The sequence below is a fragment of the Hordeum vulgare genome, chromosome 7H (assembly GCF_904849725.1).
Source record: "Hordeum vulgare subsp. vulgare chromosome 7H, MorexV3_pseudomolecules_assembly, whole genome shotgun sequence".
In the NCBI taxonomy this organism is placed as follows: Eukaryota; Viridiplantae; Streptophyta; class Magnoliopsida; order Poales; family Poaceae; genus Hordeum; species Hordeum vulgare.
In genome coordinates this window covers 248,662,113-248,687,064 of record NC_058524.1, presented here as the reverse complement: position 1 = coordinate 248,687,064, position 24,952 = coordinate 248,662,113, and positions in this window count along the sequence as shown.

The window sequence follows — 24,952 nt, the reverse complement described above, 5'->3', positions numbered from 1 at the left end:
CAGTTCCAGCATGAAGTTAATTTAGTGCATATATCACGCTCCAACAATTGTGATTTAGAGTCGCCTCTTCCTACTATGACTCAGTTCAGGACCGCCTTAGAGTCTGCAGCTGTGACGGAAGCAAGACCACCTTCATCAACTCAAGCTGCAGTGCCTTCAGCTTTAGCTCCGGCTCCTGCACCTCCAGTATCTACACCTCTAGCTCCAGGGACATCTGCAGAAGCCTTCATTGTCACCCTCCTGTCCACTCCATCATCAGCTACTGGAGGATATAGAGCCGAGAGAGACAATTAGTTCTAGACCTTTGAACTTTTTGGTAACTTGTTGCCAAATGGGGAGAAGTGTATAGATCAATTAGGGATTCGAGAGAGAGAGATAGAGATTTGCCTTTTTGTTTTGCTCTCGTTTGTTTTTTCAAAACATTTGGTCTTTTGCATGACTTTATCTTTTGGGACAAGTGTTTGATCATATGGTTTGATTGGTTGATGCTACTACGTTATTACCTTTGAGCTATCTACATGATGATCACTCACTTGTTTGATGTTACGTGCATTACCGTTCATTCATATCATTTATGTGCAACACCAAGTTGTATGTGACATCGAAGAGTGGCCCATGATCCTAATCGATTGTGCATTTGCATTCAAACGCAAATTTAAAATAATGCACAAATACAGGGGGAGATCTTGCTTTTCACGTACTTCTCAAAGCATTGATGCTAATCATTGATTATATGTTTTGTCGAAGCTTTGACCTATATGTTGTCATCAATTACCAAAAAGGGGGAGATTGAAAGCACAATTGCTCCCTAAGGTGGTTTTGGTAATTAATCACAACATATGCATCATTGCACTAATGATCATATCCAAGTATATTTCACAAAAGTTCAAAGATGCCTTGGCTAAAGGATTGTGAGGAGAAACCCCTTGATGAAGGAAAGGAATAGGATTGGCTCAAGCTTCAAGCAATAAGACTCTACATTTTACATTTGTGAGAAATCACTTTGAGTCCATAGGAAAGCTAATACTATTAAAAGGGGGTGAGGTATTATGATGAATTGGTTGCTCAAGTGCTTAGAGATATCCACCAAAAATATTCACTCATTCTCCCACAAAATATGTGTGTCCAAAGCTAACCAGCAAAATCGGTGCCACTAACTTTTTCCACTCGGCCCTACTGATTTTCCACGAGCCAAATCCTATGACAAACCCTAATCTCTCGGTCCACCAACTTCCATATCGCTTCCACCGAGATCAGTGACCAACTTTTTGTTGAGCAAATTCGAAGAATCAAAATTTCCGAGCTTGGAATCGGACTCACCGAGATTTGGAAACTGCTCTAGGTCATCGTATTGGTACCACCGAGATTCCTATATCGGTCTCACCGATAATTTAAAAAGTTGCCACATTTAGTGCAACCTGGTACCACCAAGATTCATTTCGGTGTCACCGAGTTGGGCGATAATGTTGTAACGGTTGGATTCTGGGGGATGCCTATATATACTCCTCCACCTCCTCTCATTCATAGAGGAAGCACTAAGAACACACACCCACTTGCCAGATCCATTTTCTGAGAGAGAGCCACCTACTCATGTGTTGAGATCAAGAGATTCCAATCCAACCATTTGAAACTTGATCTCTAGCCTTCCCAAGTTGGTTTCTACAAAATCAATCTCTCCTACCCATGCCAAATCTGTGAGAGAGTGATTGAGTGTTGAGGAGACTATCTTTTGAAGCACAAGAGCAAGGATTTCATCGTTCTAGCACATCTATTACCTTTTGGAGGGTGGTGCCTCCGAGATTGGTTAGGTGTCACTTGGGAGCCTCCTACTTCGTGTTGTGGACTAACCAAGAAGTTTGTAAGGGCAAGGAGATCGCCTACTTCGTGAAGATATACCGGGAGTGAGGCTAGACCTCTATGGAGATAAACCATGGTGGAACAGACAAGGCTGCTTCTTCATGGACCCCTTGTGGATGGAGCCCTCCGTGGAATCTCGTAGCCATTACCCTCCGTGGGTTGAAGTCTCCACTAACGTGGACGTACGGTAGCACCACCTATCGGAATCATGCCACCTATCAGAAAGGCACCTAGGAGGTTCCTTGAGGTTGCAGGACTCCTCCCTCTTGGCCGCCAAGGGAGGGTTAGGTATGCGCCGCCCTCCTCCCTTTTGCCTCCTATAAATAGTGGAGCGAAGGCGAGGGCTAAACACATCAAGTCCTTTTCCTTGGGCAGCCCTCTCTCTCCCGTCTCTCCCATTATTTCATTTGTACTTCTGGAGGCGCTTGGCGAAGCCCTTCTAGCACTGCTCCACCAGCAACTCCACCATGTCGTCGTGCTTGTTGAGATACCATCTACTTTTCCTCCCTCGTTTGCTGGATCAAGGAGGTGGAGACGTCATCGAGCTGCACGTGTGCTGAACCCGGAGGTGTCATCCATTCGGCGCTGGATCAGATTGGATCAGGATTGGATCTTGAAGAGTGCGACTACATTAATCACGTAATATACTCTAACGCTTAATGGTTGATACGTCTCCAACATATCTATAATTTTTTATGGTTCCATGCTATTATCCTCTCAAACTTTGGATGTTTTGTATGCCTTTTACATCTTTTTCGGACTAACTTATTAACTCAGTGCCATGTGCCAGTTCCTGTTTTTTCCGTGTTTTTGACCCTTTTCAGAGGAGAATATTAAAGGGAGTCCAAACGGAATAAAACTTCCGAAAAGATTTTTTCCGGAATAGAAGATATGCAGGGGGCATGAGAACCACGGCAGAGGCCACCAGGGGAGCCCACAAGCCCCCTAGGCGTGGCCAGGGGGGCCGCGCCTAGCAGGCTTGTGGGCCCCCTGTGGATCATCTGCCCTACCTCTTCCGCCTATACATTCCCAAAAATCCAAAACTACGCGAGAGATCCACGAAAATACTTTTCCGCCGCCGCAAGCTTCTGTCTCCGCAAGATCCCATGTGGGGCACGTTCTGGTGCATTGCCAGAGGGGGGATTCAGATACAGAGGGCTTCTTCATCAACACCATGGCCTCTCCGATGATGCGTGAGTAGTTCACAATAGACCTTCGGGTCCATAGCTAGTAGCTAGATGACTTCCTTTCCTCTCTTGGATCTTCAGTACAAAGTTCTCCATGATCTTCATGGAGATCTATCCGATGTAATCTTCTTTTGCGGTGTGTTTGTCGAGATCCGATGAATTGTGGATTTATGATCAGATTATCTATGAATCTTATTTGAGTTTCTTCTGATCTCTTATATGCATGATTTCATATCCTTGTAATTCTCTTCGAGTTGTGGGTTTTGTTTGGCCAACTTGATCTATGATTCTTACAATGGGAGAAGTGCTTGGTTTTGGGTTCATACCGTGTGGTGACCTCACCCAGTGACAGAAGGGGTAGTGAGGCACGCATCGTGTTGTTGCCATCAAGGGTAAAAAGATGGGGTTTACATCATTGGTTTGAGTTTACCCCTCTACATCATGTCATCTTGCTTAAGGCGTTACTCTGTTTGTCATGAACTCAATACACTAGATGCATGCTAGATAGCGGTCGATGTGTGGAGTACTAGTAGTAGATGCAGACAGTATCGGTCTACTTGTCTCGGACGTGATGCCTATATGTATGATCATTGCCTTAGATATCGTCATGACTTTGCGCGGTTCTATCAATTGCTCGACAATAATTTGTTCACCCATCGTAATATTTGCTATTTTGAGAGAAGCCTTTAGTGAACACTATGGCCCCCGGGTCTAGTTCACATCATATTTTCAGCCTTGCACTTTTAATTCGTTGCACTTTCCGCCTTCAGATCTCACTTTGCAATCAATCTTGAAGGGATCGACGACCCCTTTATAGCGTTGGGTGCAAGATTGTTTGTGTTTGCGCAGGCACTCTGGACACTTGGCTTGATTCTCCTACTGGATTGATACCTTGGTTCTCAAAACTGAGGGAAATACTTACTGCTACTGTGCTGCATCACCCTTTCCTCTTCAAGGGAAAAACCAACGCAAGCTCAAGAGGTAGCAAGAAGGATTTCTAGCGTCGTTGCTGTGGAGGATCAAGTAAAGAATAGTCTCCCGTCAACGTGTCAATCTCTAGCACTAGGAATTATTCTTGGTAAAGCTCATCCAAGTAAGTGTCGCAAACTCATCTCTTGCATTTACTTTTTTGCCTCTCGTTTTCCTCTCCCCCACTTCTGAAAAACAAAAATTTACAAAAATATTTGCCTTTTTCGTTCGCCCTTTTCTCTCGCTTGCTTTCTGTTCGATTGTGTGCTTGTTTGCTTGCTGAAGTCACCATGACTGAAAACACCAAACTTTGTGACTTCTCGAATAGTAATAATAATGATTTTATTAGTATTCGATTGCTCCCGCCACTAGTGCGGAATCATACGAAATCAATGCTGCTTTGTTGAATCTTGTTATGAAAGAGCAATTCTCCAGCCTTCCTAGTGAAGATGTCACATCCCATCTTAATACCTTCATTGAGCTTTGCGATATTCAAAAGAAGAAAGATGTGGATAATGATGTGATTAAATTGAAGCTTTTTCCATTCTCGTTGCGAGATCGAGCAAAAACTTGGTTTTCATCTTTGCCCAAAAGTAGTATTGATTCTTGGAACAAGTGCAAAGATGCTTATATATCCAAGTATTTTCCACCGGCTAAGATTATCTCTCTCCGTAATGATATCATGAATTTTAAGCAACTTGATTATGAACATGTTGCACAATCTTGGGAGAGAATGAAATTGATGATTAGAAATTGTCCCGCTCATGGCTTGAGTCTTTGGATTATTATACAAATCTTCTACGCTGGTTTGAATTTTGCTTCTAGAAATATCTTGGACTCCGCCTTAGGTGGAACGTTCATGGAAATCACATTAGGAGAAGCCACAAAACTTCTAGATAATATCATGACAAACTACTCTCAGTGGCACACTGAAAGGTCACCTACTAGTAAAAAGGTACACGCTATAGAAGAAATTAACTCGTTGAGTGCTAAGATGGATGAGTTAATGAAATTGGTTGCTAGTAGAGGTGCTCCTTTAGATCCTAATGATATGCCCTTGTCTTCCTTGATTGAGAGTAGAAATGCGAGCTTGGACGTTAATTTTGTTGGTAGGAATAATTTTGGCAACTACAATGCTTTTAGAGGAAACTATGTTCCTAAGCCTTTTCCTAGTAATCCCTTTAATAACTTTGGCAACTCCTACAACAATACTCATGGAAATTACAATAAATTACCCTCTGATCTAGAGAGTAATATCAAAGAGTTTATCAACTCGCAAAATATTTTCAATGCGTCCATAGAGGAAAAACTACTCAAAATTGATGATTTGGCTAGGAGCGTTAATAGAATGTCTATTGATAGTGATGCCTTGAAAGTTAGATGTGCTCCTCCCAAGATCAATATGGATGAAACTTTGAAAGCTATGCGTGTTTCCATGAATTAGAGCAAAGAAAGAACCGCCCAAATTCATGCTAGACATGAATGGCTTAAAAAGGCGTGTTCTCGTGATAAGAATCACGAAGATCTTAAAGTGCTTGGTGTGACTCCCATTGAATCCTTGTTTTGTAGTGTCAAACCTAATGATGATGGGGCTGGATATGAATCCAACTTTGGTTGAAAAACGCCCCAATGATTCGGAGTCCATCTATCTTGATGCTAAAAGCATTGAAAGTGGAGTAGAAGATATCAAAACTTTGAGTAGTAATGAATCTACTACTTTGGCTTTCAAGGAATTCAATTATGATAGTTGCTCTTTGATTGAATGTATTTCCTTGATGCAATCCATGCTAAACTCTCCACACGCTTATAGCCAAAACAAGGCCTTTGCCTATCATATCGTCGATGCTATGATAAAATCTCTTGAAGAGAAACTTGAGTTGGAAGTTTCTATTCCTAGAAAGCTTCATGATGAGTGGGAACCTACTATCAAAATCATAATCAAAAACTATGAATGCAATGCTTTGTGTGATTTGGGTGCTAGTGTTTCCGCGATTCCAAAGTCTTTATGTGATGTTCTAGGCTTTAATGAGATTAAGGAGTGCTCTCTTAATTTGCATCTTGCGGATTCTACTGTCAAGAAACCCATGGGAAGGATCAACAATGTTCATATTATTGCTAATAGGAACTATGTACCCATGGATTTCATTGTGCTTGATATTGATTGCAATCCTACATGCCCTATCATTCTTGGTAGACCTTTCCTAAGGACTATTGGTGCTATCATCGATATGAAGGAACGGAATATTAGGTTTCAATTTCCTTTAAAGAACATCATGGAGCATTTTCCTAGAAAGAAAATAAGATTGCCTTATGAATCCATGATGAGGGCTACTTATGGTTTGAGTACCAAAGAGGACGATACGTGATTCCATCACCTTACGCCTAGCTAAGGGCGTTAAACAATAGCGCTTGTTGGGAGGCAACCCAATGAATTTATCTTTTTCTTTCTGTTTTGTTGCGTCCACACCATCATAATTCTGTTATGATTGTGTATTTTGTGTTTCTTTTTGTGTTTGAGCCAAGCAAAACCTGTATGACTAGTTTGGTGTTGGTTGTTCGATCCTGCTGGAAAAAGACAGAAACTTTTTGGTCACGAAATTATTTTTCATTTTTTATACAGAAAGAGCTTTTGAGTTGATTCTTTTGCTGCTGGTTGATATGCCTTTTTCCCAGGCTGTCGTAATTTTTCAGAATTTTTGAGGTACCAGAAGTATACGAAGTATACAAATTGCTACAGACTCGTCTGTTTTTGACATATTCTGTTTTTGTTGTGTTGGTTTCTTGTTTTGATGAAACTATGGATAGTATCGGGGGGGGGGGGGTACTAGCCATGGAAAAGTGAGAATACAGTAATCTAACACCAATATAATTAGAAATCAAGATTTCTACAGTACCTCAAGAGGTGGTAGTTTGTTTTCTTGTGCTAATGATATCACGAGTTTCTGTTTAAGTTTTGTGTTGTGAAGTTTTCAAGCTTTGGGTGATGTTCTCATGGACAAAGGGATAAAGAGTGGAAAGAGCTCAAGCTTGGGGATGCCCAAGGCATCCCAAGCCAAATTCAAGGACACCAAAAACCCTAAGCTTGGGGATGCCCCGGGAAGGCATCCCCTCTTTCGTCTTCAATCCATCGGTAACATTACTTGGAGCTATATTTTTATTCACCACATGATATGTGTTTTGATTGGAGCGTCTTGTATCGTAGGATTCTTTTCTTTTTGTTGTGTCACAATCATCCTTCCTGCACACCTTTTGAGAGAGACATGCACTCATCGTGAATTTGCTAGAATACTCATTGTGCTTCACTTAAATCTTTTGAGCTAGATAATTTTGCTCTATGTGCTTCACTTAGATCTTTTAGACCACGGCGGTGCATAACTTGGTAGTTGTCTTGAGCTATGAAAGTAGTGCCAAAGGTGATAGGCACCCATAGAGGATACAATAAAACCTCCATCTTCATGTGCATTGAGTAGAAAGAGAAGTTTGATTCCTCTCAATTAGTTTTGAGACGTGGATTCGGTAATATTAAGAGTTATGTTAGTAGGGTGTTGTGAATCTAGAAATACTTGTGTTGAAGTTAGTGATTCCCATAACATGCACGTATGGTGAACCACTATGTTAGGAAGTTGGAGCATAGTGATCTATTGATTGTCATCCTTTGTGTTGCGGTCGGGATCGCGCGATGGTTAACACCTACCAACCCTTCCCCAAGGAGTATGCGTTTAGCACTTTGTTTCGATTACTAATAAAAACTTTCGCAACAAGTATGTGAGTTCTTCATGACTAATGTGAGTCCATGGTATAGATGCACTTTCACCTTCCACCATTGCTAGCCTCTCTAGTACCGCCCAATATTCGCCGGTGCACAAACCCACCATATGCCTTCCTCAAAACAGCCACCATACCTACCTACTATGGCATTTTCATAGCCATTCCGAGATATATTGCCATGCAACACCCACCGTTCTGTCTCATGACTTGTGCCGTCACTCTCATATTGCCATTGCATGATCGGAAGATAGCTAGCGAGATGTTTCCGCATCATACACCAAGCAAGATCGTTGCACATCCCAGTACACTGCATGAGGCATTTCCTATAGAGTCATCATCGTTATAAGCTTTGAGCTATGAGTAAATAAAAGTGTGATGATCACCATTATTAGAGCATTGTCCCATGTGAGGAAATAAAAAAAAGGCCAAAGTTGCCCACAAAAAAAGAGAGATATGGAAAGAGGCCAAAGAGCCCCAAAAAAAGACAAAAAGAGAGAAGGGACAATGCTACTATCTCTTTCCACACTTGTGCTTCATAATATCACCATGTTCTTCATGATTGAGAGCCTCTCGTTTTGTTACCACCATATGCTAGTGGGAATCTTTATTATATAACTTGGCTTGTATATTCCAGTGATGGACTTCCTCAAAATTGCTCTAGGTCTTCGTGAGCAAGCAAGTTGGATGCACACCCACTAGTTCTTCTTTTGAGCTTTCACATACTTATATCTCTAGTGCATCCGTTGTATGGCAATCCCTACTCATCCACATTGATATCTATTAATGGGCGTCTCCATAGCCCTTTGATATGCCGAGTCGATGTGACCATCTCCTCCTTTTTGCCTCACAACCTCCACCACACTCTATCCCACCTATAGTGCTATATCCATGGCTCACATTCATGTATTGAGTGAGAGTTGAAAAATGTTTGAGAAAGTAGAAAACAATTAGTTAGCCAATACCGGGGTTGTGCATGATTTAAATTCGTTGTGTGGGGATGATGGTGCATAGCCAGACTATATGATTTTGTAGGGATAACTTTCTTTGGCCTTGTTATTCCGAAAGTTCATGATTACCTTGCTAGTTTGCTTGATGTATTATTGTTCTCATGTCAATAGCAAACTATTGTTTTGAATCTTACGGATCTGAACATTCATGTCACATGAAAGAAGTTACAAAGGACAACTATGCTAGGTAGAATTCCACATCAAAAATTCAGTCTTTGTCACTTCCCTACTCGAGGACAAGAAGGAGTTAAGCTTGGGGATGCTTGATACGTCTCCAACGTATCTATAATTTTTTATGATTCCATGCTATTATCTTGTCAAACTTTGGATGTTTTGTATGCCTTTTATTTATTTTTTGGGACTAACTTATTAACTCAGTGCCAAGTGCCATTTCATGTTTTTTTTTCGTGTTTTTGACCCTTTTCAGAAGAGAATATTAAAGGGAGTCCAAACGGAATAAAACTTCTGAAAAGATTTTTTTCCGGGACAGAAGATACGCATGGGGGCATGAGAACCAAGGCAGAGGCCACAAGCCCCCTAGGCGCGGCCAGGGGGGCCGCTCCTAGCAGGCTTGTGGGCCCCCTGTGGCTCGTCTACCCTACCTCTTCGGCCTATAAATTCCCGAAAAATCTAAAACTACGCAAGAGATCCACGAAAATACTTTTCCGCCGCCTTAAGCTTCTGTATCCGCAAGATCCCATCTGGGGCACGTTTTGGTGCCCTGCCAGAGGGGGGATTCGGATACGGAGGGCTTCTTCATTAACACCATGACCTCTCCGATGATGCGTGAGTAGTTCACAATAGACCTTCGGGTCCATAGCTACTAGCTAGATGACTGCTTCTCTCTCTTGGATCTTCAATACAAAGTTCTCCATGATCTTCATGGAGATCTATCCGATGTAATCTTCTTTTGCGGTGTGTTTGTCGAGATCTGATGAATTGTGGATTTATGATCAGATTATCTATGAATCTTATTTGAGTTTCTTCTGATCTCTTATATGCATGATTTCATATCCTTGTAATTCTCTTCGAGTTGTGGGTTTTGTTTGGCCAACTTGATCTCTGATTCTTGCAATGGGAGAAGTGCTTGGTTTTGGGTTCATACCGTGCGGTGACCTCACCTAGTGACAGAAGGGGTAGCGAGGCACGCATCATGTTGTTGCCATCAAGGGTAAAAAGATGGGGTTTACATCATTGGTTTGAGTTTATCCCTCTACATCATGTCATCTTGCTTAAGGCGTTACTCTCTTCGTCATGAACTCAATACACTAGATGCATGCTGGATAGCGGTCGATGTGTGGAGTAATAGTTATAGATGCAGACAGTATCAGTCTACTTGTCTCGGACGTGATGCCTATATGTATGATCATTGCCTTAGATATCGTCATGACCTTGCGCGGTTCTATCAATTGCTCGACGGTAATTTGTTCACCCACCATAATATTTGCTATTTTGAGAGAAGCCTATAGTGAACACTATGGCCCCCGGGTCTACTTCCCACCATATTTTCTGCCTTACACTTTTACTTTGTTGCACTTTCCGCCTTCAGATCTCACTTTGCAATCAATCTTGAAGGGATTGACGACCCCTTTATAGCGTTGGGTGCAAGCTTGTTTGTGTTTGCGCACGTACTCTTGACACTTGGCTTGATTCTCCTACTAGATTGATACCTTGGTTCACAAAACTGAGGGAAATACTTACTGCTACTGTGCTGCATCACCCTTTCCTCTTCAAGGGAAAAACCAACGCAAGCTCAAGAGGTAGCAATGCGCTCCTTGACTTCTCGTAGAGCGGCTTCTCTGGCCTTGGCCAGGCCTTGATGAAGTGGTAGCATTCCCCGGTGGCCTTAGGTTGTCGGGCCGGTGGCTCGTCGTCCGTGCACAAGTCAAGGGAGATAAACACCCCTATTTGTGTGCCCCAACAGGCCAAAAGATGTCAGTGCAGGTGTGCACACCTGTGGGACCTTAGGGCCTCTTGTGGTTCGGCGGGGAGGTCGTATCACACAAAGAGGAGAGACTACGAAACAACGCGATCATGAGACTCGGCGGTTTTTACCCAGGTTTGGGCTATTTTGAAGCATAAAACCCTACTCCTTCTTGGGTGGATTGATTGGGAATACGAAGTTTGCACAAAGATGTACCCCGACAAGGGTTGCCCGGGAGAGCTAGCACACCCGTACACTTACAGTTGGATCTAATCCCGTGGGGACCTAATCTACCAAGTGTCAAATCTCTAAGTGCTCGAATACACAAAGATATGAATCCTTTGCAGGTTGCCTCGGGCCTCCTTTTAGAGCTCAAGGGGCGTCCATGGTGGAAACTGACATGATCAGATAGCTAACAGTGCTAGCATACCTAACTCTCGCACTTAAGACAGAGTGCCATAAATGCGGCCCTAGGTGGCGAGCGGGGGTGTGTTCCCGGCAGGCCTCTGCCACCTATGAGCTGGCCATGGCTTGAGGTCTTGACATGCTTCTGGACGGGTGTCAACAGGTTGCAACCTGTCTTCCGACGCGATGCCACGTAGCTAGCGAGAGCCACCTATCCATTGAGGGGCTCGACACCTCATCGACAAATGACTGGTGTAGCAATGAGGTGGAGTTGTGGCAGGTTGGCTCACACCTGCCAGTGAGGCGCCTTCCCGGGTCTGGGCGAGGATGATTGCACCTTTTCCCCCGACAGGTGCTAGGGGTTCTTGGCACGTCTTGGGCTATTGGTGTTGGTGGTTTCCCTTGAGAGGTGATGTTCCAAATGCGTGTGCAGAAGTCAGGGGCACTAGATACCCCATTATTAGTGCACCGACAGGAGCCCCTGGGCCTGGCCCATACCTGCTCGCCTAGCGTTGTTTGGTCACGCCCAAAGTTTGTGCACGGGTGTGGAATTCGCAAAGAGGTAACCTCGTCCCACTGTTCCATATTATCCCACCACTTCAAGCCGTTTCTGCCACGTGCGCTGCATGTATTGTGCGAGCCTCGCGGCGGGTGCGGGTGGCTTAAAGGCCTGGTCGTGGCATAAGCCGCAATGTCGTGGATTGGACTGATGGGGCAGTTACCCGTTCTCTCATGATGGTGGGCAATGACATAGGTGGAGATGGGCGGCGACCCTCAGAGCGTAGGAGAGCCAGCCCCCCGCGCCCTCCCTATAAAAGCGGGAGGGGTGCGGCGGACGATGCTCATCCATCCTTCTCTTCTTCTCCAACCTAGGGTTGTCTGGTTTGCTCTTCTCTTCTGGTTCTTTGAGGTGGCTTCGGCTCTTGGCCATGGTGGGGAAGCATGGGCGCCCCCATCTTCTGCGAGGGAAGAAAGAGCTTCCCGTTCGGATCTTGCAACCGCTTCAGTTGTAGTGTCGGAAGTCGGCACCAGCGCTCGATGCGGGGGCGCTCGAAGATCACGGGGCCGCCGAGGATCTCGCGGTGGATGGGGACGGAGCGTTATGCCCGACCCTCCCCCAGCGACACCGACGCTTCCACTGCCAGGGCACACCGAACGCACGGTGATGGAGTTCGTCGTCAGGCTATGTAATCATCCTCGCAGCCGTGTGCGCCTCCCTCGCCCTTTCGCTAAGGTGATGGCGGTTGGCAAGCCACAGGGAGTGTGGCTCCATGTACATTGTTGCCGCAATGGAGCCATGTACGCCGACGCTGAATATACAGCGCCCCGTGTGATACGCCTCCAACGTATCTATAATTTTTGATGGTTCCATGCTATTATCTTGTCAAACTTTGGATGTTTTGTATGCCTTTTATATTTTTTTGGGACTAACTTATTAACTCACTACCAAGTGCTAGTTCTTGTTTTTTCCGTGTTTTGACCCTTTTCACAGGAGGATTTTAAACGGTGTCCAAACGGAATAAAACTTCCGAAAAGATTTTTTTCGGAACAGAAGATACGCAAGGGACATGAGAACCAAGGCAGAGGCCACCAGGGGACCCCACAAGCCCCCCTAGGCGCGACCAGGGGGCCCTGCGCCTAGCAGGCTTGTGGGCCCCCTGTGGCTCGTCTGCCCTACCTCTTCCGCCTATAAATTCAGGAAAAATGCAAAACTGCGCGAGAGATCCACGAAAATACTTTTCCGCCGCCGCAAGCTTCTTTCTCCGCAAGATCCCATCTGGGGCACGTTCTGGTGCCCTGCCGGAGGGGGAATTCGGATACGGAGGGCTTCTTCATCAACACCATGACCTCTCCGATGATGCGTGATTAGTTCACCATAGACCTACGGGTCCATAGCTAGTAGCTAGATGGCTTCTTCTCTCTCTTGGATCTTCAATACAAAGTTCTCCATGATCTTCATGGAGATATATCCGATGTAATCTTTTTTTGCGGTGTGTTTGCCGATATCCGATGAATTGTGGATTTATGATCATATTATCTATGAATCTTATTTGAGTTTCTTCTGATCTCTTATATGCATGATTTCATATCCTTGTAATTCTCTTCGAGTTGTGGGTTTTGTTTGGCCAACTTGATCTATGATTCCTGCAATGGGAGAAGTGCTTGGTTTTGTGTTCATACCGTGCGATGACCTCACCCAGTGAAAGAAGGGGTAGCTAGGCACGCATCGTGTTGTTGCCATCAAGGGTAAAAAGATGGGGTTTACATCATTGGTTTGAGTTTATCCCTCTACATCATGTCATCTTGCTTAAGGCGTTACTATGTTCGTCATGAACTCAATACACTAGATGCATGCTGGATAGCGGTCGATGTGTGGAATAATAGTAGTAGATGCAGAAAGTATCGGTCTACTTGTCTTGGGCGTGACGCCTATATGTATGATCATTTCCTTAGATATCGTCATGACTTTGCGCGGTTCTATCATTTCCTCGACAGTAATTTGTTCACCCACCGTAATATTTTCTATTTTGAGAGAAGCCTCTAGTGAACACTATGGCCCCCGGGTCTTCTCCACATCATATTTTCGGCCTTACACTTTTACTTCGTTGCACTTTCTGCCTTTAGATCTCACTTTGCAATCAATCTTGAAGGGATTACAACCCCTTTATAGCGTTGGGTGCAAGCTCGTTTGTGTTTGCGCAGGTACTCTGGACACTTGGCTTGATTCTCCTACTGGATTGATACCTTGGTTCTCAAACTGAGGGAAATACTTACTGCTCTTGTGCTTCATCACCCTTTCCTCTTCAAGGGAAAAATCAACGCAAGCTCAAGAGGCCGCCAGGGATTTCTGGCGCCGTAGCAGAAGGATTTCTGGCGCCGTTGCCAGGGAGGATCAAGTTCTAGGTGAATCTCATCCAAGTAAGTGTCGCAAACTCATCTCTTGCATTTACTTTTTTTCCTCTCGTTTTCCTCTCCCCCACTTCTGAAAAACAAAAATTTACAAAAATATTTGCCTTTTTTGTTTGCCTTTTTCGTTCGCCCGTTTCTCTCACTTGCTTTCTGCTCTCTTGTGTGGGATAGTCTACCTGTCCTCATGGCTAGACCCACCGCTTCGAACGATACTCCCGAGAACGAAGTTCTCAATTTCAAACAAAATGGGGAAGAAAACTTAAAGGATGCTTGGTATAGGATTTGCAATGCTCACAGTAGATCTACTCGTAAGCAATCTACTACCGTTCTGCTTTGCAGATTTTACGTGGGTATTTCCCCTTGGAATAGGTATATTCTTGACACCATTGTAGGCGGAAATTTCTTGGGTAACCATATCGTTGATTCTTATGGAGCTTTAATAAATTTGGTAGGCTCACCCCCACTCATGGTTAATGGAACTACCTTAACTCTGGAACATGTGATGCGTAGGCTGGATATCATTGAAAATAAAGTTGCTACGATCGAACTCATTGAGAATTTGGATAAAAAGATCCACAATCAAATCACTCAGTACGGATCCAAAGGTGGGAATGGCTTTGAAAAACTTAAAGGAGAAGGAACCCACAGTTAACGAAAAACTAGGTCATGATTCCGCTAGGATTGGCACACTAGAGGATGTTATAACCAACTTGGGTTCCGATTTTGCCCTGTGCAGAACACTCCAAATTTTGCCCACAATAAGGCCACCAAGTCTGTTTTTGTTCCTAAAAATAGTGGTGAACCATCTAGTAAGAGAGATGAAGACCTTAAGATGATGAGTGATCACCCTACTTATGGTTTGAGTACCAAAGACGACGATACACGATTCTATCGCCTTATGCCTAGCTAAGGGCGTTAAACAATAGCGCTTGTAGGGAGGCAACCCAATGAATTTATCTTTTTTATTTCTGTTTTGTTGCTTCAACACCATCATAATTCTGTTATTATTGTGTTTTTTGTGTTTATTTTTGTGTTTGAGCCAAGCAAAACCTTTATGACTAGTTTGGTGTTGGTTGTTTGATCCTGCTGGAAAAAGACAGAAACTTTTCACTCACGAAATTATTTTTCATTTTTATTCAGAAAGAGATTTTGAGTTGATTCTTTTTGCTGCTGGTTTATATGCCTTTTTCCCAGGCTGTCGTAATTGTTCAGAATTTTTGAGGTGCCAGAAGTATACGAAGTATACAGATTGCTACAGACTGGTATGTTTTTGACAGATTCTGTTTTTGTTGTGTTGGTTGCTTGTTTTGATGAAACTATGGATAATATCGGGGGGTACTAGACATGTAAAAGTGAGAATACAGTAACCTAACACCAATATAAATAGAAATCATGATTGCTACAGTACCTAAAGAGGTGGTATTTTGTTTTCTTGTGCTAATGATATCACGAGTTTCTATTTAAGTTTTGTGTTGTGATGTTTTCAAGTTTTGGGTGATGTTCTCATGGACAAAGGGATAAAGAGTGGAAATAGCTCAAGCTTGGGGTGCCCAATGCATCCCAAGCCAAATTCAAGGACACCAAAAAGCCTAAGCTTGGGGATGCCCCGGGAAGGCATCCTCGCTTTCGTCTTCAATCCATCGGTAACATTACTTGGAGCTATATTTTTATTCACCACATGATATGTGTTTTTCTTGGAGCGTATCGTACCGTAGGAGTCTTTTTTTTGTGTCACAATCATCCTTGCTGCACACCTTTTGAGAGAGACACACACTCATCGTGAATTTGCTAGACTACTCTTTGTGCTTCACTTATATCTTTTGAGCTAGACAATGTTGCTCTATGTGCTTCACTTAGATCTTGTAGAGCACGGCGGTGCGTAACTTGGTAGTTGGCTTGTGCTATTAAAGTAGTCCTAAAGGTGATAGATATACAAAAAGGATACAATAAAACTTGCATCTTCATGTGCATTTAGTAGAAGAGAAGTTTGATTCCTCTCAATTTGTTTTGAGACGTGGATTTGGTAATATTAAGAGTCATGTTAGTAGGGTGTTGTGTATCTAGAAATACTTGTGTTGAAGTTAGTGATTCCCGTAACATGCACGTATGGTGAACCGCTATGTTAGGAAGTCGGAGCAGAATTGATCTATTGATTGTCATGCTTTGTGTTGCGGTCGGGATCGCGCGATTGTTTACACCTACCAACCCTTCCCCTAGGAGTATGCGTTTAGCACTTTGTTTCAATTACTAATAAAAACTTTCGCAATAAGTATGTGAGTTCTTCATGGCTAATGTGAGTCCATGGTATATATGCACTTTCACCTTCCACCTCTCTAGTACCGCGCAACTTTCGCCGGTGCACAAACCCTCCATATGCCTTCCTCAAAACAGCCACCATACCTACCTACTATGGCATTTTCATAGCCATTCCGAGGTATATTGCCATGCAACTTTCACCGTTCCGTCTCATGACTTGTGCTATCACTCTCATATTGCCATTGCATGATCGTAAGATACCTAGCGAGATGTTTCAACGTCATACGCCAAGCTAGATCGTTGCACATCCCGGTACACTGCCGGAGGCATTTCCTATACAGTCATCATCGTTCTAAGCTTTGAGCAGTGAGTAAATAAAAGTGTGATGATCATCATTATTAGAGCATTGTCCCATGTGAGGAAATAAAGACAAATATTCCGAAGTTGCCCACATATAAAAAATAAAAAAAGAGGCCAAAAAGCCCAAACAAAAAAAGAGAAAAAGAGAGAAGGGACAATGCTACTATCTTTTCCGCACTTGTGCTTCATATTAGCACCATGTTCTTCATGATTGAGAGCCTCTTGTTTTTCACAACCATATACTAGTGGGAATCTTTATTATATAACTTGACTTGTATATTCCAATGATGGGCTTCCTCAAAATTTCCCTAGGTCTTCGTGAGCAAGCAAGTTGGATGCACAGCCACTAGTTCTCCTTTTGAGCTTTCACATACTTATAGCTCTAGTGCATCCTTTGTATGGCAATCCCTACTCATTCACATTGATATCTATTAATGGGCATCTCCATAGTCGTTTGATACACTGAGTTGATGTGACCATCTCCTCCTTTTTTTCTCACACAACCTCCACCACACTCTATTCCACCATAGTGCTATATCCATGGCTCACGCTCATGTATTGCGTGAGAGTTGAAAAAGGTTTGAGAAAGTAAGAGTGCGAAAACAATTACTTGGACAATACCGGGGTTGTGCATGATTTAAATTAGTTGTGTGAGGATGATGGAGCATAGCCAGACTATATGATTTTGTAGGGATAACTTTCTTTGGCCTTGTTATTTCGAAAGTTCATGATTACCTTGCTAGTTTGCTTGAAGTATTATTGTTTTCATGTCAATAGAAAACTATTTTTTTGAATCTTATGGCTCTGAAGATTCATGTCACATCAAAGAAGTTACAAAGGACAACTATGCTAGGTAGCATTCCACATCAAAAATTCAGTCTTTATCACTTCCCTACACGAGGACGAGCAGGAGTTAAGCTTGGGGATGGTTGATACGTCTCCAACGTATCTATAATTTTTGATGGTTCCATGCTATTATCTTGTCAAACTTTGGATGTTTTGTATGCCTTTTATATCTTTTTTGGGACTAACTTATTAACTCAGTGCCAAGTGCGAGTTCCTGTTTTTTCCGTATTTTTGACCCTTTTCAGAGGAGGATTTTAAACGGTGTGTAACGGAATAAAACTTCCGAAAAGATTTTTTCTGGAACGGAAGATACGCAAGGGACGTGAGAACCAAGGCCGAGGCCACCATGGGACCCCAAAAGCCCCCTAGACGCAGCCAGGGGGGCCCGCGCCTAGCAGGCTTGTGGGCCCCCTGTGGCTCGTCTGCCCTACTTCTTCCGCCTATAAATTCAGGAAAAGTCCAAAACTGCGCGAGAGATCCACGAAAATACTTTTCCGCCACCGCAAGCTTCTGTCTTCGCAAGATCCCATCTGGGGCACGTTCTGGTGCCCTGCCGGAGGGGGAATTCGGATACAGAGGGCTTCTTCATCAACACCATGACATCTCTGATGATGCGTGAGTAGTTCACCATAGACCTACGGGTTCATAGTTAGTAGCTATATGGCTTCTTCTCTCTCTTGGATCTTCAATACAAAGTTCTCCATGATCTTCATGGAGATCTATCCGATGTAATGTTCTTTTGCGGTGTGTTTGTTGAGATCCGATGAATTATGCATTTATGATCAGATTATCTATGAATCTTATTTGAGTTTCTTCTGATCTCTTATATGCATGATTTCATATCCTTGTAATTCTCTTCGAGTTATGGGTTTTGTTTGGCCAACTTGATCTATGATTCTTGCAATGGGAGAAGTGCGTGGTTTTGGGTTCATACTGTGTCGTGACCTCACCCAGTGATAGAAGGGGTAGCGAGGCACGCATCGTGTTGTTGCCATCAAGGGTAAAAAGATGGGGTTTACATCATTGGTTTGAGTTTATCCCTCTACATCATGTCATCTTGCTTAAGGCGTTACTCTGTTCGTCATGAACTCAATACACTAGGTGCATGCTGGATGGCGGTCGATGTGTGGAGTAATTGTAGTGGATGCAGAAAGTATCGGTCTACTTGTCTCGGATGTGATGCCTATATGTATGATCTTTGCCTTAGATATCATCATGACTTTGCGCGGTTCTATCAATTGCTCGACAGTAATTTGTTCACCGACCGTAATATTTGCTATTTTGAGAAAAGCCTCTAGTGAACACTATGGCCCCGGGTCTACTCCACATGATATTTCCAGCCTTATACTTTTTTACTTTGTTGCACTTTCCGCCTTCAGATCTCACTTTGCAATCAATATTGAAGGGATTGACAACCCCTTTAGAACGTTGGGTGCAAGATCGTTTGTGTTTGCGCAGGTACTCTGGACACTTGGCTTGATTCTCCTACTGGATTGATATCTTGGTTCTTAAACTGAGGGAAATACTTACTGCTCCTCTGCTGCATCACCCTTTCCTCTTCAAGGGAAAAACCAACGCAAGCTCAAGAGGCTGGCAGGGATTCCTGGCGCTGTAGCACCGTGTCATCCTCTTGAGGCGTGGGTGGAAGACCTTAGCGCATGCGCATAACTTCATGGCGGGGCATATTCTCCGCTCCAAGCTGGTGGAGGCAGACATGCTTTCCGTCAAGATCTATGGGCACCCGGGAGCTCGTCTTGGCCATTGCAAATAAAGATCGAGTGCCGTCAAAAGTTCCTCCTCGAGCGACAGTGACCGGGAGGACAACGCCGACAGGGATGGCGATAGCGAGTCTCCGACCGTCAAGTCGGAGTACGATGGCTCGGGTTCCAGCTGACTCGTTTCCACCGGTCACACCATCACCGTCAGCTCACGCACCTCCCCCACCCGGCAAGATGGTATTGTCGGGGCTCCATGGCCCGGACACTGCCTCATCTTCCAACTGAGCCCCGATAGGCCTCGTCGACTTCGGCTTCGTATTCACCACCGGTGGGTACGCCGAGCCTCGTCCATCTAGTCGTGGCGGGGTCAGGTTGGGCTTTTGTTCGGGTCTCTCCAAGCCTACCTCTTCTCATCCAGCCAATCCTTGAGGGGAGAGGGAAAAGAAAGGCATTACGGGGCACTTATCTTTTTATAAAGCAAAAGGTAGTCTTTCGCTAAATTTTTACTTATGTAATTGTAATCTATTTTATCCATTTTGTACTGAAAAAATGAGTAAAATGATTGTTGTTCATTTTCCTCGAGTACTATCCCCACGTCCTTCTATCCGCATTGTGTTGTATGTGTCCGCAGCATGGGGTCCCTTGCCGGGTTGGCGCGCGGCGCAAGTGTCGAAGGGGGGGTGAGCCCCCTAGCGACACACGATCATCGACCCCCGATAAGGCCTCTTGTCGATATCAGCACGGTCCTCCCCCTCCTCTGAGGCTAATGAGTGGCGAGAGGCGAAAAGACAGCCCATCCCGACAAGGGTCCCTATCAGGCAGAGAGTTCCATCACGCACAACCGAAAAAGGAGCGGCAAGAGTTTCCTTGAAGGAAAGAAGGAACCATACTTAAGATAAGGTTGTTTAAACTTATCTCCTTGGGGGAAGCCCCCTTGAAGGTGCGATGGTTCTTTGTCCTCGTCTTAGCGCTTTCTCCTGTTCACCTAGAGGAAAAACATACAAAGCAAAGGAGAGGCTCCATCCTCTTGAAAAGAGGGGAGACCCGGTAACAAGGACCACAAGTCCATCAAGCACTCTTAATAACTGGTAAACTAGGGCATTAGTGACATCATAACACAAGTAAATGTGTAATGCATGATGCATATGCAAATGATGATATGATGCAATGCCTAGCTTTACTTATGCACATGGTCTGCACCTAGCTTTGTACAAAGGGTTACATGCAATTTCGTCAAGGCTTGTACAAAAGGTGGTTGCCGGCGACTGAGCCCGGCAATCACGCCTTACGGGTAAAACTTACGAAGACGATTAATATTCCATGAGTTAAGCACCTTGATGCCATCTTCGGTCTCCAGACGAACTGCGCTAGGCCTGTTGACTCGTACTACCCGGTAAGGGCCTTACCACTTCGGCGTCAACTTGTTGGAACTCTTGGCGGACTGAGCGCGCCTAAGGACAAGGTTGCTTTAATCAAAGCTCCAACGTGGACCCTATGTATAAGGTAACGGCGCACGGCCTGCAGGTAGCGTGCAACATGCGTAGCAGCCCGGAGATGATCTTCCTTGAGGAGTGTGGCATCGTCATGCCACAACTGCGGTTGCTCCACTTCATCGTAGGCAAGCACTCGAGGTGACCCGTATATGAGTTTCGTGGGGATAACTGTTTTTGCCCCCATATACTAGGGAGAAAGGTGTCTGGTCGGTAGTTCGATTTGGTGTGATCCCAAGGGACCAAAGAACCATCGGCAACTCATTAATCCAGCGCTTGCCACATCTTTGTCGTCTATCAAAAGTTCATGTTCTGAGCCCTCGTAGCACTTTAGCTTTCACCCTCTCGACTTGCCCGCTGCTCCTTGGGTGTGCAACACAGGCAAAGGAGACCTTGCTTCCAAGGCTTTGGACATACTACATGAACGCTTGGCTCGTGAATTGGGTGCCGTTGTCAGTGATTACTCTCTTCAGTACTCTGAAGCGGCACACCAATCCCTTCATGAACTTGATAGCCGACTGCACGATCACCTTTCTCACTGGCTCTACCTCACGCCATTTCGTGAATTTGTCGATTGCTACATACAAGAACTATAAACCCCAGGCAGCGAGGGGGAAGGGGCCCAGGATATCGAGCCCCTAGATCGAGAATGGCCAGGATAGAGGGATTGTGTGGAGGGCTTGCGCTAGCTGATGGATGTTCTTGGCATGGAACCGACAGGCTTCACACTTGGTGACCACCTCAGTTGCATCTTAGAGGGTTGTGGGCCAATAGAAACCCTGTCGAAAAGCTTTCCTGGCAAGGGCCCTTGATCCTATGTGCGACCCACACATGCCTCCGTGGATCACTGCCTACAGCCTCAGTCCTTCTTCCCGGCAGATGCACCTTAATTTCACACTGTAGGGTCTTCTTGTGTACAAAGTGTCATTGACAAACTGGTACATACTAGACCGACGGTCTACTCTTTTGGCCTCTTCTTGTTCTTCGGAAAGTTCCCCTTTCTGAAGGAATTGGACGATGTGTTGTGCCCAAGCCGGAGCTTGTGGTTTGACAACAAGGACTAAAGGCATTTCCGTGCTCGTGGGACCGCCTGCCTCTACCACGAGAACCTGTGGTTCCGCGGGAGGCAGCAGCTCACCAGGCGAAACGGAACCGCCTCTGACAACTTCTCTATCGGGGGCTTCAGGAAGCTCTACTGGGAAATGTTTGCCAAAGTTTAGTTTTCTCCTCTTCTTGGTCATCATTGAGGGGGACATGGAGGGTTGAGCGAGGTGAAGGACAAAAACCCCTAGTTCCACAGGAAGCTTATGTGCAGCACACTTCGACATGTGATCGGCAATGTTGTTTTCTTTATGTGGCACATGTTCTACTACAGCCCCTCAAAGTGTTCTTCCAACTTCCTCACTTCCTCTACGCATGCCTTCATCAACGGGCTCTGGTAATCCTTATTGACCTGCTTCACCACAAGCTAGGAGTCCCCTGTGATGATCACCTTCTTGATCCCCAACTCCATCGCGATTCTGAGTCCCGCAAGGAGATCTTCATATTCAGTTGTGTTGTTGGTAGCTTCTTCCCAGGGAAAATGCATTTGGACCACGTACTTGAGGTGCTCCCCGGTGGGGGCGATGAGGAGCACACCTGCCCCGGCACCCTGGAGTGAGAAGGCACCATCAAAGTACATGGCCCATTCCTTGGGTGTTTCCCTGCTGGGGAGAATGGTTTCCTGGACTTCTTCGTCTGGTGTGGGCATCCATTCGGCAATGAACTCCGCAGTGCTCTACTCTCGATGGTGGACTATCCTGTCTGTGGCTTCGGGGTTCCTCAAGATGCGCTGCAATGGGAAACGGGTGACAACCGTGATCTCATGGGCTTGGAAGTAGTGGTGCAACTTCCTTGAGGCCATGTGAGGCCGAAGATCAGCTTTTTGTTGGGCAATAATAAATTGGTTATTATTATATTTCCTTGTTCATGATAATCGTTTATTATCCATGCTAGAATTGTATTGATTGGAAACTCAAATACATGTGTGGATACATAGACAACACACTCTCCCTAGTGATCCTATGAAGGACTAGCTCGTTGATCAAACATGGTCAAGGTTTCCTGGCCATAGACATGAGATGTCATTTGATAATGGGATCACATCATTAGGAGAATGATGTGATATACAAGACCCAAACTATGAACATAGTATATGGTCGTGTTAGTTTATTTCTACTATTTTCTGCATGTCAATGTATTTGTTCCTATAACCATGAGATCATGCAACTCCCGGACACCGGAGGAATACCTTGTGTGTATCAAACGTCACAACGTAACTGGGTGACTATAAAGGTGCTCTACGGGTATCTCTCAAGGTGTTTGTTGGGTTGGCATGGATCAAGACTCGGATTTGTCACTCCGTGTGACGGAGAGGTATCTCTGGGCCCACTCGGTAATACAACATCACAACGAGCTTGCAAGAAATGTGACTAAAGATTTAGTCAAGGTATCTTGCATTATAGAGCGAGTAAAGAGACTTGCCGGTAACGGGATTGAACTAGGTATGGGGATACCGACGATCGAATCTCGGGCAAGTAACATACCGATGGACAAAGGGAACAACGTACATGATTGATTGAATCCTTGACATCGTGGTTCGACCAATGAAGATCTTCATAGAATATGTAGGAACCAATATGGGCATCCAGGTCCCGCTATTGGTTATTGACCGTAGAGGTGTCTCGGTCATGTCTGCATAGTTCTCGAACCCATAGGGTGTGCACACTTAATGTTCTATGACGCTAGAGTAGTACTGGGATTTGTACGTTGGTGACCAAATGTTGTTCAGAGTCCGAGATGAGATCCCGGACGTCATGAGGAGCTCCGGAATGGTTCGGATGTAAAGATTTATATATGGGAAGTCCTATTTTGACTACCGGAAAAGTTTCTGGTTTTTCAAGTATTGTATCGGGAAGCTTTTGGAAGGTTCCAGAAGGCTCCAGAGGGTTTCGGAGGAGTCCGGAAGGGTCCCTCCAGCCCCTAGTACGTGCATGGGCTGTAAGCTTGCGTCCAAGCCTTGTTGGGCCAGCCCCAAGGGTCCACGCGGTTTGGAGGGAAGAGTCCCAAAAGGGGAAGGCACCTCCTAGGTGCCTTCGGAGGGATGAAATCTCCCTGGCCCACGCCCCCTGCTTGGAGGAGGGACTAGGGCTGTGACCCAGCCATCTCTATTGCCTCCTATATATTGTGGGGGAGAGGGAGGGGCTGAACACACCAATTCCCACGCCCCGGGGGCAGCCCTACCTCTCCCATAACTCTGCTTTCTCCTCAGATCGGTTTCGGCAGCGCTTGGCGAAGCCCTGCTGGCACTGCTCCACCATCATCTCCACCATGCCATCGTGCTGGTTGAGATCCCATCTACTTCTCCTTCCTCTCTTTCTGGATCAAGAAGGAGGAGACGTCATCGGGCCGTACGTGTGCTGAACGAGGAGGTGCCATCCGTTCGACGCTAGATCGAGACAGATTGTGATGAGATTGCGGGACGGATCGTCATTGGATCGCAAAGACATTCGACTACATCAACCGCGTTATATATGCTTCCGCTTAGTGATCTACAAGGGTATGTAGATGCACTCTCCCCTCTAGTAGATAGTCATCACCATGGATAGATCTTATGTGTGCCTAGGAATTTTTTTGTTTCCCATGCGACGTTCCCCAACAGTGGCATCATGAGCTAGGTCTATGCATAGATGACATCTCGAGTAGAACACAAAATAGTTTGTGGGTGTTGATATACATATTGTTGCCCTCCTTAGTATTTTCTTGATCTGGTGGTATTGTTGGATGAAGCGGCCCAGACCAACATTACTCGTACTCTTACGAGGGACCGGTTTCATTGGCTAACATGCAACTTGTTGCATAAAGTTGAATCAGATTTGACAAAGGCGGTCCTTGGAGAAGGTTAAATAACAACTTGTATATTGCTATGGCACTAGAAGTCCCCGGCAACGGCGCCAGAAATCCTTGTGTTGCCTCTTGAGCTTGCGTTGGTTTTTCCCTTGAAGAGGAAAGGGTGATGCAGCACAGGAGCAGTAAGTATTTCCCTCAGTTTGAGAACCAATGTATCAATCCAGTAGGAGAATCGCGCCAAGTCCAGAGTACCTGCGCAAACACAAAAGAGCTTGCACCGAACTCTATAAAGGGATTGTCAATCCCTTCAAGATTGATTGCAAAGTGAGATCTGAAGGCGGAAAGTGCAACGAAGTAAAAGTCTAAG